Below are 13,482 nucleotides of genomic sequence, written 5' to 3'. Positions count from 1 at the left end.
ATTTAACAGGGTGAAGAGCATGTTGACTTCAGCACCAGCTCTAGCGTTCTATGATGCGACCAAGACCACAGTAGTCAGCGCGGACGCAAGCAGTTATGGTCTAGGTGCTGCCCTGTTTCAGCAGCAGGAGGATGGACTGCGTCTGATTGCTTTCTGCTCAAGGACTTTAACTGAGACTGAACGCCGTTACTCACAAATCGAGAAGGAGTGCCTAGCCGGTGTGTGGGCATGTGAGCGGTTCTCACGGTACTTGCAAGGTATGGACAAATTTGAACTCCAGACTGACCATAAGCCACTTGTGCCCTTGATTAACACATATGATGTTGACAAAGCTCCCTTAAGATGCCAACGGTTACTGATGCGCTTGATGCGATTTAATGTCAAAGCAGTGCATGTACCGGGCAAACAGCTCGTGGTGGCAGACACTCTTTCCAGAAATCCTCTGACTCATTATGGCGAGTCTGACACTGAGCGTGACGTGACAGTGTATGTACAGACTGTACTGTCCACTAAGCCTGTGAGTGGAGACAGGTTAAATGCCATAAGGAAAGCCACGCTACAAGATTCAGATCTCCAGTCGGTTTCCAAGTACATACGCCAAGGTTGGCCCAGTCAGACATCCCAATTGACAAATGCGCTGCACGGGTTTTATGCTGCTAGAGCTCACCTTTCTGAAATTGACGGACTTTTGCTGTATGAGGATAGAATTGTGATTCCTGGTTCACAGAGAATGGAAGTGTTACGGCAGCTCCACACAGGTCATCAGGGCCTCACGAAGTGCAGGGAAAGAGCTAATATGTCTGTATGGTGGCCTAGAATAGGCAAGGACATCACAAAAACAGTAGAGACATGCGAGTTCTGTCAAGTCTATAAGTCGACACAAAAGAGAGAGCCCCTGCTGGTTACATCCCTTCCTGATGGGCCGTGGCAAAAGATTGCTGCGGACATCTGTGAACTAGATGGTAAGAAATACCTAATAGTCGTAGACTATTATTCTCGTGATATTGAGATCGCACCTCTGCAAACTATTACAAGCCAGCAGGTGATTACGCATCTAAAAACTATGTTCGTTCGGTGGGGGATCCCATTCGAAATTGTAACCGACAATGCTACTCAGTTTACGTCTGCTGAGTTTGTGGATTTCAAAACGACATACAATTTCACTCACACTACCTCAAGCCCTCATTACCCACAGGCTAACGGTGCGGCTGAGAGGAGTGTTGCTATCGCGAAAAGGGTGTTGAGACAGCCAGATCCACAGTTAGCTCTTATGAGCTATCGTGCTACACCTATCAATGCCACAGGACTGAGCCCAGCTCAACTGATGATCGGATGTCAGATCAGAACGACAGTTCCGATACTACCAAAGAACCTGTTACCAAGTCCAATTGACTATGAACAAGTCAGACGTAAAGACCAGCAAACCAAACAGGCTTATCAGTTCTTCTACAACCGACGATACTCGGCACAAAGTCTACCTGACCTATGTCTCGGAGTGTGAAAGTTAAGGTGGATGGAGAAAAAGCATGGAAAACATCAGCAACAGTCCTCGGAAAAGCTCCTGAACCCAGATCATATATTGTTCAAACAAAGGGAGGCTCAATCTCTCGCCGCAACCGGAGACACATTCAGAGCGTCCCTGAAACTCCTGAAACACTTGAGACACCACATGGGCAGGCTGTAACTGAGAACAGTGAAGCCACTGACGGACCCTCACTTGAGACTGATTTACCCACATACTCTATGAATGGGTTTGTTACCCCAGCTTCCTGTACACCACACACTTATACATCCTCCCACAAAAGAACCCTTGCTGGTAGAGAAGTAAAACAGCCTGTAAAATGTAAGGATTATGTTTTGGGGTAGTTGTTAAAACTATCCATATAGATGCAAAGGACTCCCTTACATGTTAATTTCTACAGTATGCTTTAAGTTTGTCAACGGAAAAAAAAAAAAAAGTGAATTTACAAATATTAACATGTTCTGTGATGTTGACAGGTTATGGTTAAGAGATTAACGATTGTAAGCAGAGGATATAGTTATTGATATCTGTTGATATCTAAAGTTGATATTGATATCAGTTACCTGGTTGAAAAGTAATTTGCTTTGTTCCATGTTGCTAAAAGGGAACTTGTTATGTGGTAACTATGGGGAGGCATCATCACTTTAAAGAGGGGAGATGTGGTGATATGTGAACAGGTATTGTGATTGGCTGTTCTGTGTCTGGGTCCAGGGTTGCTCGGCAACGGGGGCGGTTCCAGCCATGCAGGCTGACACAGAAGGCAGAGAGTTTGTCTATCAGTGCATGCTTTAATAAAGTACAACTCTGAGTTCAACGAAGCAACAAACCGCTCTGTGTATCATGACAATATGTAATAACATTGTGTCTTATTCGTGCTATCGACCTAATTTTAATTTCTCTTAACTATTTTGACTGATAAATAGGGAAAACCTTGCATTGTTTGATTTTCTCATTTTATTTAATATTTTTTTTTATATATTAGTGTTATATAACATTAATACTTTTGGTTTTTTGAACACCTTAAGCCAGTATGCCACAAAACGAATTTGCTTAACCTAATAACAGTGTTTTTCACACTCCATTTTTCGCTTTTTGTAGGCCCATCAGAAGGACATTTCACAGCTTTGCTCACATCAGGACTGAAGAACTGGCTGAATGAGTGTCTGGAGTTTCAAGAGATGGCAACTACCAGAGTGGACTCTTTAAAGTGAAGATGCCAGATGTGTGATGGTAATTTTCATTTTAAGAGTAATTTATTTTTATTTTATTTATTTATTTATTGACAAAAGCAAGTTTTTCATTTAACACGCATTTACCAAGTGAATGCTGTTTTTAATGTTTTCTAACTTAAAAAAAAACCTACATTCCCATGACAATTATTTGTAACCTGTCAATGTTTTTTTTTTTTTTTTTGTGTGTGTGTGCAAATATGTTCCTGACACTCTTTTAGGTTGCCTGTTTTGATGTTAGAGGAGCATCAATTGAGGCACGTGTTAGGATTCTGTGTTGTATTCTCTGAGCTGGCTTCTCAGATGAACTGGGCAGCAGGAGACTGAAAGATCAGCCTGGAAAAAAAAAACCCAATGGTAAGTCAGGGTCTTTGGTCTTAAATTCAGTGTGATCAAATTTAAATCCATTAAAATTCTTAAATATCTTAAATTTAGTGAGAAAAGGCTATAATTATGTTTTCAATAGATTTTAACTTTGGAGACAGAAAAAAATTACAAAATGACTTGATGATGATGATTATTAAAGGGTTAAGACCAAGAGCAATAACTTTAAAGAAAACTATGTTCGCTTGTTTATTCTAAGCACACTCATCTGCCACATTAAATTCTAAAGGTTGTTTTAGCAAGATTGCAAGATTTAGCAAGATTGAGTCTGATTGGATTTGTGTTTAGTGTGTGTGTTTCTTTAGAGTTATGGTCCTTGGTGTGAACAGGCCTTTAGTTTACTCAAAAATTTAGCAATTTATTCGCCCACATGTTGTTCCAAACCTGTGTTCCAATCAGTTTCTTTCTTCTGTTGAACTCAAAAGATGACTTGTTAAAGGCTGTTGGTAACCCAACAGCTGATGGAAACTATTAACTTTCATTGTAGAGGAAAAAACTATGGAAGTCGATGTCTACCCTCAACTGTTCACCACCATTATTTGGAAAATCATCTTTTATGTTCAACAGAAGAAAGAAACTCATACAGATTTTGAATGTTTATATATTGAGCATATACTGTTTGAGTTTGCCTGATATCTTGATATAATTTATAAACAAAATAAAACTAGGTAATATCATTTATATAAATATACAATAGTTTTATATTACAAGCACATCTTAAAAATAGATGGCACAGAGTGAGTTGTGTGGAAAGTACATCTAATTTGTTACAAACATGAAACAAGCTTTATATGAAGTGTTTTAAAGTAATATACAATTACGTCTGCAGGCGCTTAAAATTTGTTTACTTGTAAACATTTGATCAAATTATAATTTGCAATTAATTTTGAAGTACATTAAGTTACATTTCGAAGTATTAAGGACCCACCTTCTTTCAGTTACATGCTACTACTAATAAAATGTTTTACACTATTGTGCAGTTTTAACAACCTGTTTGTTTTTATACTTTAGATGTCTTACAACACGTCAAGAAGTCAAGCTGAGAAAAAGGAGGCCTCAGATTTCCTCTTTGCTGTGACAGTGCAACATTGGCTCCAGTGTGGCCCTGTATGGCTTGGGGCATTGCCTTATGGTGGAAAGCCCTGAGTTCTCAACTATGGACTATCTGTTTAATGAGGAGTAAGGACATCTTTTTTGAATAAGAAACAGCAAACTGATAATGTTTTAGTCTGTGGTATTTTAGTGTTTCTGCCTTTGATGGTGAGTTTTAATTTCCATTTACTTCCATTTTGCAGATGTAGGTTGCATTTGTTATATGTTGTCAGTTTTTTACAGGCTCTTCTTCTGGCATTTGCTTTATAAATTCAGAATTAACTGTTTCGTGTATTTAGGCCACTCTGTCATTCATTTTATCATATCCTGTATGTACATTGTATTTTAAGCTCTGTCCCCCATTTCACAAGGCTAGTCCCAAACTAGTCCCATTGCTTTGTCTCAGATGCACACCAGTAATGTGTTTTTTCCCTTGGATATTATAAATGCTGTTTAAATATCCTATTGTAACTAAGGTCTAGCCCTGATTTAAGCTAAGCCCTGTCTGCGAATCAGGTCCTTTATGTTTTGAAGTTACCACAAAGTTTTTTTTTTTTTTTAAGAATAATTTGTTTTACCAGAATGCAATGTTATTTTCTTGTTCAATAAACATTTGCATGTAAACTGAAGGATGTTGTTTACTTTGAGTGACTTATTGATTCAGAACCATATTAATCACAGTCCTGCATATTCTATAATTGAAAAAAGTAAAAAGCATGATTGATTTGATAATGTTTCTATGTTAATTCAATGTTAAATAAGTGATTTTATTTGAATTGAAGAAATGTTGATTTATTGACTATCTTGATTGATTTTTCATCATTGAAATAACATTATTTCAGGGTGCAAAACTGATGAAAAAACAATGTTAAATTTCAACATTGCTTCAATGATAACAACATTGATTCAATGATAATATGATTGATGCATTAGCATTGATTCAATGTTGATTCATTGTTGGTCTGCTATCTGGGACGCGATTGGCTCTCATCCATTCTCACAATGGACGGCGAGATCGGCGATTGGACGAGGAGACGGCCGCGGAAACCGACGATCCTGCTCCAGGTAGCGCCACAGAGACAGCCGCTGTTGCTTGCTGCCGCCGGATCACCGGTGTAAAAGCAAGGGTTAGGGTTAGTGATAGGGATTAAAATCGCTCGCACTAACAGCGACATCTGTTTTGAAAGATGTTTCGCCACCCTTTTGGGAAGAAAGAGAGTCAACAGAGCCGCCCAACGTGGGGCTCGAACCCACGACCCTGAGATTAAGAGTCTCATGCTCTACCGACTGAGCTAGCCGGGCTGGTCGTGGGCTTCTTCACCGGGTCGGACCCAGTTTTCATCGGCCCCCAAATTACACAGGCGAAACGGAGGCTCTCGCGTTGTGCGAGACTGTCGAGCCCTCCCCGTGGGTAGGGCTTAGAGCAGGCTTAGAGTTTTCTTCTGTCGGTTTTGACCCAATCTGTTTTTGGGAAGCGCAGTTTGACCCAGCAGTGCGGGCCAACAACACGTTCTGTTTTGCTGCGTGAAGGCGGGTCAATGCTTTGGACAGCGTATGGTTGAGATGTGATTTTCCACCAATTTGGGGCACCTTTCTTAAGGAAATCAAGGATGATTTCATGGGAAATGGCAAACTGCTGTAGCGTTTGGCTAACAAGCCAAAGCTACAAAGGATGTACCGGTGCCCCGTCGTCCGAGCAGAATCCACATTCGGCCGTAATCGGAGGTTACTACTAACGTTCGATTGTGTCTCATAGGGAGTTTGACGCAGGGCCTCAATGGAAAACAGGCCCTCGGCGGCTGAAACAAAAGACGAAGAAGGCATCCACATGCACATGATTCAGGAGTGTTAAACAAAGAAACCACGCAAGATGACGAGGTGGTACAGCGGTTAAGGCGGTGGAAGGCTAATACATTGTGCTCGACATGCACTGGAAGCTTTAGCGCCACTGAGAGCCCACCGGACCAGACAGGCCCAACCTGTTTACGATGGGTAACGGTGAGCTGTAATTGCGCTGCAGTTTAATGATACCCGTCTTGAGGACATATTTACAAAACAACAAGCCTTCTGGCTCTGGCGCTCAATCATCAGCAGACACCTTTTCGACGAGAAACAAAACCTAAGCGAAACAAGGCTATTTTTTCTCAACAATACTCTAAGCCTCCAGAGAGGCTAGCAAAAATTGCCAAAGCTGACTGTATTTCAAGTCATCCTGGCGGGGTATTGGGTAAAGTTTTCAACCAGCAACGATCGCGCCTCGGATAAACCTCACAGGCTACAATATTGCCTCTGCGAAAGAATGCCGGCGACGGTCGTGACCTTTTCATGCACCTACGTGGATGTGAACCGACAAGGTGGTAGCAAGCTTTAAACTGCCGCACAAACAGTCTCCTGGCCACGGGTTGCTGCACCGTGTTTCTACGGAACAGATTAGAGGTGTGTAAAAGACGGCTCATTCACTATTCCCTCTGTGCTCAAAACAGCCTGCTGAAAGCACAGCAGCAGCAGCTGAAAAGGTCCGCAGCATGGCCTCTCTCAGTCAGCAAGGGGGCGGGGAGGCCGAGTGGTTAAGGCGATGGACTGCTAATCCCATCCTTGTCGTTTGGTTCCTTTAGCACTGGACCTTAATCTAGGTCCTGGGGACCCCATGCTGAACTTTTTGTGTGTCCTCCTTATCTAACACACTCAGTTCAGTTCTTTGAGTTCTCTACTAATGAGCTGATGATCTGAATCGGGAGTGCTAAATAAAAGACGCCACGTAATATGACGAGGTGGCCGAGTGGTTAAGGTGATGGACTGCTAATCCATTGTGCTTTGCACGCGTGGGTTCGAATCCCATCCTCGTCGTTCGGTACATTTAGCAGTGATCCTCGGTCCTGGGGACCCCACTCTGCAATTTTTGTGTGTCTTCCCTATCTGACACACTCAGTTCAGTTCACTGAGCGCTCTACTAATGAGCTGGTGGTCTGAATCGGGAGTGTTAAACAAAAGGACCGCACAAAACGAAAGGAGGTCGAGTGGTTAAGGCGATGCAAGGCTAGTCCGTTGTGCTCGGCACGCCTTGGTTTGTGTGGTTTCGAGTCCCATCCTCTTCATTTGATGCTTTAGCACCACTGAGAGCCCACCGGAACAGACAGGCCCAACCTGTTTACGATGGGTAGCGGCGAGCTGTGATTGTGCTGTAGTTTATTGATACCTGCTGCAAAGTCTTGAGAACATATTGACAAAACAACAAGTCTTCTGGCTCCGGCACGCTATGATCGGTGGACACCTCTTTGACGAGGACCAACAACCAGCCACGCCAATAAAAGGAAACAAAACGAAGCAAGACTATCTTTCTCAACAAGCCTCCAGAGAGACTGGCAAAAATTGCCGATGCTGACTGTATTTCAAGTCATCCCGGTGGGGTATTGGGTATTGACTTTGTGGCAACATGGAACTTTTGCATCTACATTAATATTAGTCTGTTTCTTCTTATTCTGAGGTCACCGTAGCCACCAGATCCATTCTGTATTCCGATCTGATGGTCACTACAGTCCCCCGGGTTCCAGTCCGTACCAAGAGCAGATGGTGGATCAGCACCTTCAGCCGAATGTCAGCGGATACTATGTCAACTAGATGAGCCCCAGAGACAGATCATCAGTAAAGAAGGCATCCACATGCCACAGCAAACTACTCGAGCTGGTGAAAATGTTCACCAAACACCCGCCGCTGAATTCTTTTGAAACAAGCCAGCTTATTGAAGGTGCACAAGATAAACGCCCTGAGAAAGCTGTGCCTCGCAACCCTAAGAATGGCATAGGCGTTAGTGGACACCTGACGCGCGTGCAAAACTCCGGCATTTCACACGTCCCTGGGTGGGCTCGAACCACCAACCTTTCGGTTAACAGCTGAACGCGCTAACCGATTGCGCCACAGAGACAGCCGCTGTTGCTTGCTGCCGCCAGATCACCGGTGTAAAAGCAAGGGTTAGGGTTAGTGATAGGGATTAAGATCGCTCGCACTAACAGCGACATCTGTTTTGAAAGATGTTTCGCCACCCTTTTGGGAAGAAAAAGAGTCAACAGAGCCGCCCAACGTGGGGCTCGAACCCACGACCCTGAGATTAAGAGTCTCATGCTCTACCGACTGAGCTAGCCGGGCTGGTCGTGGGCTTCTTCACCGGGTCGGACCCAGTTTTCATCGGCCCCCAAATTACACAGGCGAAACGGAGGCTCTCGCGTTGTGCGAGACTGTCGAGCCCTCCCCGTGGGTAGGGCTTAGAGCAGGCTTAGAGTTTTCTTCTGTCGGTTTTGACCCAATCTGTTTTTGGGAAGCGCAGTTTGACCCAGCAGTGCGGGCCAACAACACGTTCTGTTTTGCCGCGTGAAGGCGGGTCAATGCTTTGGACAGCGTATGGTTGAGATGTGATTTTCCACCAATTTGGGGCACCTTTCTTAAGGAAATCAAGGATGATTTCATGGGAAATGGCAAACTGCTGTAGCGTTTGGCTAACAAGCCAAAGCTACAAAGGATGTACCGGTGCCCCGTCGTCCGAGCAGAATCCACATTCGGCCGTAATCGGAGGTTACTACTAACGTTCGATTGTGTCTCATAGGGAGTTTGACGCAGGGCCTCAATGGAAAACAGGCCCTCGGCGGCTGAAACAAAAGACGAAGAAGGCATCCACATGCACATGATTCAGGAGTGTTAAACAAAGAAACCACGCAAGATGACGAGGTGGTACAGCGGTTAAGGCGGTGGAAGGCTAATACATTGTGCTCGACATGCACTGGAAGCTTTAGCGCCACTGAGAGCCCACCGGACCAGACAGGCCCAACCTGTTTACGATGGGTAACGGTGAGCTGTAATTGCGCTGCAGTTTAATGATACCCGTCTTGAGGACATATTTACAAAACAACAAGCCTTCTGGCTCTGGCGCTCAATCATCAGCAGACACCTTTTCGACGAGAAACAAAACCTAAGCGAAACAAGGCTATTTTTTCTCAACAATACTCTAAGCCTCCAGAGAGGCTAGCAAAAATTGCCAAAGCTGACTGTATTTCAAGTCATCCTGGCGGGGTATTGGGTAAAGTTTTCAACCAGCAACGATCGCGCCTCGGATAAACCTCACAGGCTACAATATTGCCTCTGCGAAAGAATGCCGGCGACGGTCGTGACCTTTTCATGCACCTACGTGGATGTGAACCGACAAGGTGGTAGCAAGCTTTAAACTGCCGCACAAACAGTCTCCTGGCCACGGGTTGCTGCACCGTGTTTCTACGGAACAGATTAGAGGTGTGTAAAAGACGGCTCATTCACTATTCCCTCTGTGCTCAAAACAGCCTGCTGAAAGCACAGCAGCAGCAGCTGAAAAGGTCCGCAGCATGGCCTCTCTCAGTCAGCAAGGGGGCGGGGAGGCCGAGTGGTTAAGGCGATGGACTGCTAATCCCATCCTTGTCGTTTGGTTCCTTTAGCACTGGACCTTAATCTAGGTCCTGGGGACCCCATGCTGAACTTTTTGTGTGTCCTCCTTATCTAACACACTCAGTTCAGTTCTTTGAGTTCTCTACTAATGAGCTGATGATCTGAATCGGGAGTGCTAAATAAAAGACGCCACGTAATATGACGAGGTGGCCGAGTGGTTAAGGTGATGGACTGCTAATCCATTGTGCTTTGCACGCGTGGGTTCGAATCCCATCCTCGTCGTTCGGTACATTTAGCAGTGATCCTCGGTCCTGGGGACCCCACTCTGCAATTTTTGTGTGTCTTCCCTATCTGACACACTCAGTTCAGTTCACTGAGCGCTCTACTAATGAGCTGGTGGTCTGAATCGGGAGTGTTAAACAAAAGGACCGCACAAAACGAAAGGAGGTCGAGTGGTTAAGGCGATGCAAGGCTAGTCCGTTGTGCTCGGCACGCCTTGGTTTGTGTGGTTTCGAGTCCCATCCTCTTCATTTGATGCTTTAGCACCACTGAGAGCCCACCGGAACAGACAGGCCCAACCTGTTTACGATGGGTAGCGGCGAGCTGTGATTGTGCTGTAGTTTATTGATACCTGCTGCAAAGTCTTGAGAACATATTGACAAAACAACAAGTCTTCTGGCTCCGGCACGCTATGATCGGTGGACACCTCTTTGACGAGGACCAACAACCAGCCACGCCAATAAAAGGAAACAAAACGAAGCAAGACTATCTTTCTCAACAAGCCTCCAGAGAGACTGGCAAAAATTGCCGATGCTGACTGTATTTCAAGTCATCCCGGTGGGGTATTGGGTATTGACTTTGTGGCAACATGGAACTTTTGCATCTACATTAATATTAGTCTGTTTCTTCTTATTCTGAGGTCACCGTAGCCACCAGATCCATTCTGTATTCCGATCTGATGGTCACTACAGTCCCCCGGGTTCCAGTCCGTACCAAGAGCAGATGGTGGATCAGCACCTTCAGCCGAATGTCAGCGGATACTATGTCAACTAGATGAGCCCCAGAGACAGATCATCAGTAAAGAAGGCATCCACATGCCACAGCAAACTACTCGAGCTGGTGAAAATGTTCACCAAACACCCGCCGCTGAATTCTTTTGAAACAAGCCAGCTTATTGAAGGTGCACAAGATAAACGCCCTGAGAAAGCTGTGCCTCGCAACCCTAAGAATGGCATAGGCGTTAGTGGACACCTGACGCGCGTGCAAAACTCCGGCATTTCACACGTCCCTGGGTGGGCTCGAACCACCAACCTTTCGGTTAACAGCCGAACGCGCTAACCGATTGCGCCACAGAGACAGCCGCTGTTGCTTGCTGCCGCCAGATCACCGGTGTAAAAGCAAGGGTTAGGGTTAGTGATAGGGATTAAGATCGCTCGCACTAACAGCGACATCTGTTTTGAAAGATGTTTCGCCACCCTTTTGGGAAGAAAAAGAGTCAACAGAGCCGCCCAACGTGGGGCTCGAACCCACGACCCTGAGATTAAGAGTCTCATGCTCTACCGACTGAGCTAGCCGGGCTGGTCGTGGGCTTCTTCACCGGGTCGGACCCAGTTTTCATCGGCCCCCAAATTACACAGGCGAAACGGAGGCTCTCGCGTTGTGCGAGACTGTCGAGCCCTCCCCGTGGGTAGGGCTTAGAGCAGGCTTAGAGTTTTCTTCTGTCGGTTTTGACCCAATCTGTTTTTGGGAAGCGCAGTTTGACCCAGCAGTGCGGGCCAACAACACGTTCTGTTTTGCCGCGTGAAGGCGGGTCAATGCTTTGGACAGCGTATGGTTGAGATGTGATTTTCCACCAATTTGGGGCACCTTTCTTAAGGAAATCAAGGATGATTTCATGGGAAATGGCAAACTGCTGTAGCGTTTGGCTAACAAGCCAAAGCTACAAAGGATGTACCGGTGCCCCGTCGTCCGAGCAGAATCCACATTCGGCCGTAATCGGAGGTTACTACTAACGTTCGATTGTGTCTCATAGGGAGTTTGACGCAGGGCCTCAGTGGAAAACAGGCCCTCGGCGGCTGAAACAAAAGACGAAGAAGGCATCCACATGCACATGATTCAGGAGTGTTAAACAAAGAAACCACGCAAGATGACGAGGTGGTCCAGCGGTTAAGGCAGTGGAAGGCTAATACATTGTGCTCGACATGCACTGGAAGCTTTAGCGCCACTGAGAGCCCACCGGACCAGACAGGCCCAACCTGTTTACGATGGGTAACGGTGAGCTGTAATTGCGCTGCAGTTTAATGATACCCGTCTTGAGGACATATTTACAAAACAACAAGCCTTCTGGCTCTGGCGCTCAATCATCAGCAGACACCTTTTCGACGAGAAACAAAACCTAAGCGAAACAAGGCTATTTTTTCTCAACAATACTCTAAGCCTCCAGAGAGGCTAGCAAAAATTGCCAAAGCTGACTGTATTTCAAGTCATCCTGGCAGGGTATTGGGTAAAGTTTTCAACCAGCAATGATCGCGCCTCGGATAAACCTCACAGGCTACAATATTGCCTCTGCGAAAGAATGCCGGCGACGGTCGTGACCTTTTCAGGCACCTACGTGGATGTGAACCGACAAGGTGGTAGCAAGCTTTAAACTGCCGCACAAACAGTCTCCTGGCCACGGGTTGCTGCACCGTGTTTCTACGGAACAGATTAGAGGTGTGTAAAAGACGGCTCATTCACTATTCCCTCTGTGCTCAAAACAGCCTGCTGAAAGCACAGCAGCAGCAGCTGAAAAGGTCCGCAGCATGGCCTCTCTCAGTCAGCAAGGGGGCGGGGAGGCCGAGTGGTTAAGGCGATGGACTGCTAATCCCATCCTTGTCGTTCGGTTCCTTTAGCACTGGACCTTAATCTAGGTCCTGGGGACCCCATGCTGAACTTTTTGTGTGTCCTCCTTATCTAACACACTCAGTTCAGTTCTTTGAGGTCTCTACTAATGAGCTAATGATCTGAATCGGGAGTGCTAAATAAAAGATGCCACGTAATACGACGAGGTGGCCGAGTGGTTAAGGCGATGGACTGCTAATCCATTGTGCTCTGCACGCGTGGGTTCGAATCCCATCCTCGTCGTTAGGTACATTTAGCAGTGATCCTCGGTCCTGGGGACCCCACTCTGCAATTTTTGTGTGTCTTCCCTATCTGACACACTCAGTTCAGTTCACTGAGCGCTCTACTAATGAGCTGGTGGTCTGAATCGGGAGTGTTAAACAAAAGGACCGCGCAAAACGAAAGGAGGTCGAGTGGTTAAGGCGATGCAAGGCTAGTCCGTTGTGCTCGGCACGCCTTGGTTTGTGTGGTTTCGAATCCCATCCTCTTCATTTGATGCTTTAGCACCACTGAGAGCCCACCGGAACAGACAGGCCCAACCTGTTTACGATGGGTAGCGGCGAGCTGTGATTGTGCTGTAGTTTATTGATACCTGCCGCAAAGTCTTGAGAACATATTGACAAAACAACAAGTCTTCTGGCTCCGGCACGCTATGATCGGTGGACACCTCTTTGACGAGGACCAACAACCAGCCACGCCAATAAAAGGAAACAAAACGAAGCAAGACTATCTTTCTCAACAAGCCTCCAGAGAGACTGGCAAAAATTGCCGATGCTGACTGTATTTCAAGACATCCCGGTGGGGTATTGGGTATTGACTTTGTGGCAACATGGAACTTTTGCATCTACATTAATATTAGTCTGTTTCTTCTTATTCTGAGGTCACCGTAGCCACCAGATCCATTCTGTATTCCGATCTGATGGTCACTACAGTCCCCCGGTTCCAGTCCGTACCAAGAGCAGATGGTGG

At 45.7% G+C, this 13,482-nt stretch overlaps 9 non-coding genes across 9 annotated transcripts; 1 reads left to right on the top strand and 8 right to left on the bottom strand.

Annotated features, from left to right (window-relative positions):
• Positions 1-5,456: 5,456 nt before the first annotated feature.
• trnak-cuu (transfer RNA lysine (anticodon CUU)) lies at positions 5,457-5,529 on the bottom strand. The gene has a single exon. It is a non-coding gene; the product is annotated as a tRNA-Lys (tRNA).
• Positions 5,530-6,387: 858 nt separating this feature from the next.
• Positions 6,388-6,528, bottom strand: LOC141284316 (U4 spliceosomal RNA). Its single transcript, XR_012338406.1, has one exon. It is a non-coding gene; the product is annotated as a U4 spliceosomal RNA (small nuclear RNA).
• A 1,547-nt stretch (positions 6,529-8,075) lies between these two features.
• trnan-guu (transfer RNA asparagine (anticodon GUU)) lies at positions 8,076-8,149 on the bottom strand. The gene has a single exon. It is a non-coding gene; the product is annotated as a tRNA-Asn (tRNA).
• A 148-nt stretch (positions 8,150-8,297) lies between these two features.
• Positions 8,298-8,370, bottom strand: trnak-cuu (transfer RNA lysine (anticodon CUU)). The gene has a single exon. It is a non-coding gene; the product is annotated as a tRNA-Lys (tRNA).
• Positions 8,371-9,228: 858 nt separating this feature from the next.
• LOC141284308 (U4 spliceosomal RNA) lies at positions 9,229-9,369 on the bottom strand. The gene has a single exon (XR_012338405.1). It is a non-coding gene; the product is annotated as a U4 spliceosomal RNA (small nuclear RNA).
• Positions 9,370-10,916: 1,547 nt separating this feature from the next.
• On the bottom strand, positions 10,917-10,990 carry trnan-guu (transfer RNA asparagine (anticodon GUU)). Its single transcript has one exon. It is a non-coding gene; the product is annotated as a tRNA-Asn (tRNA).
• Positions 10,991-11,138: 148 nt separating this feature from the next.
• On the bottom strand, positions 11,139-11,211 carry trnak-cuu (transfer RNA lysine (anticodon CUU)). Its single transcript has one exon. It is a non-coding gene; the product is annotated as a tRNA-Lys (tRNA).
• An 858-nt stretch (positions 11,212-12,069) lies between these two features.
• LOC141284323 (U4 spliceosomal RNA) lies at positions 12,070-12,210 on the bottom strand. Its single transcript, XR_012338407.1, has one exon. It is a non-coding gene; the product is annotated as a U4 spliceosomal RNA (small nuclear RNA).
• A 464-nt stretch (positions 12,211-12,674) lies between these two features.
• Positions 12,675-12,756, top strand: trnas-gcu (transfer RNA serine (anticodon GCU)). The gene has a single exon. It is a non-coding gene; the product is annotated as a tRNA-Ser (tRNA).
• The last annotated feature ends 726 nt before the right edge of the window (positions 12,757-13,482 follow it).

This window comes from Garra rufa, chromosome 1 (assembly GCF_049309525.1).
Source record: "Garra rufa chromosome 1, GarRuf1.0, whole genome shotgun sequence".
Classification (NCBI taxonomy): domain Eukaryota; kingdom Metazoa; phylum Chordata; class Actinopteri; order Cypriniformes; family Cyprinidae; genus Garra; species Garra rufa.
Note: the sequence above shows the minus strand (reverse complement) of the source record. Positions and strands in the feature narration are given on the sequence as shown.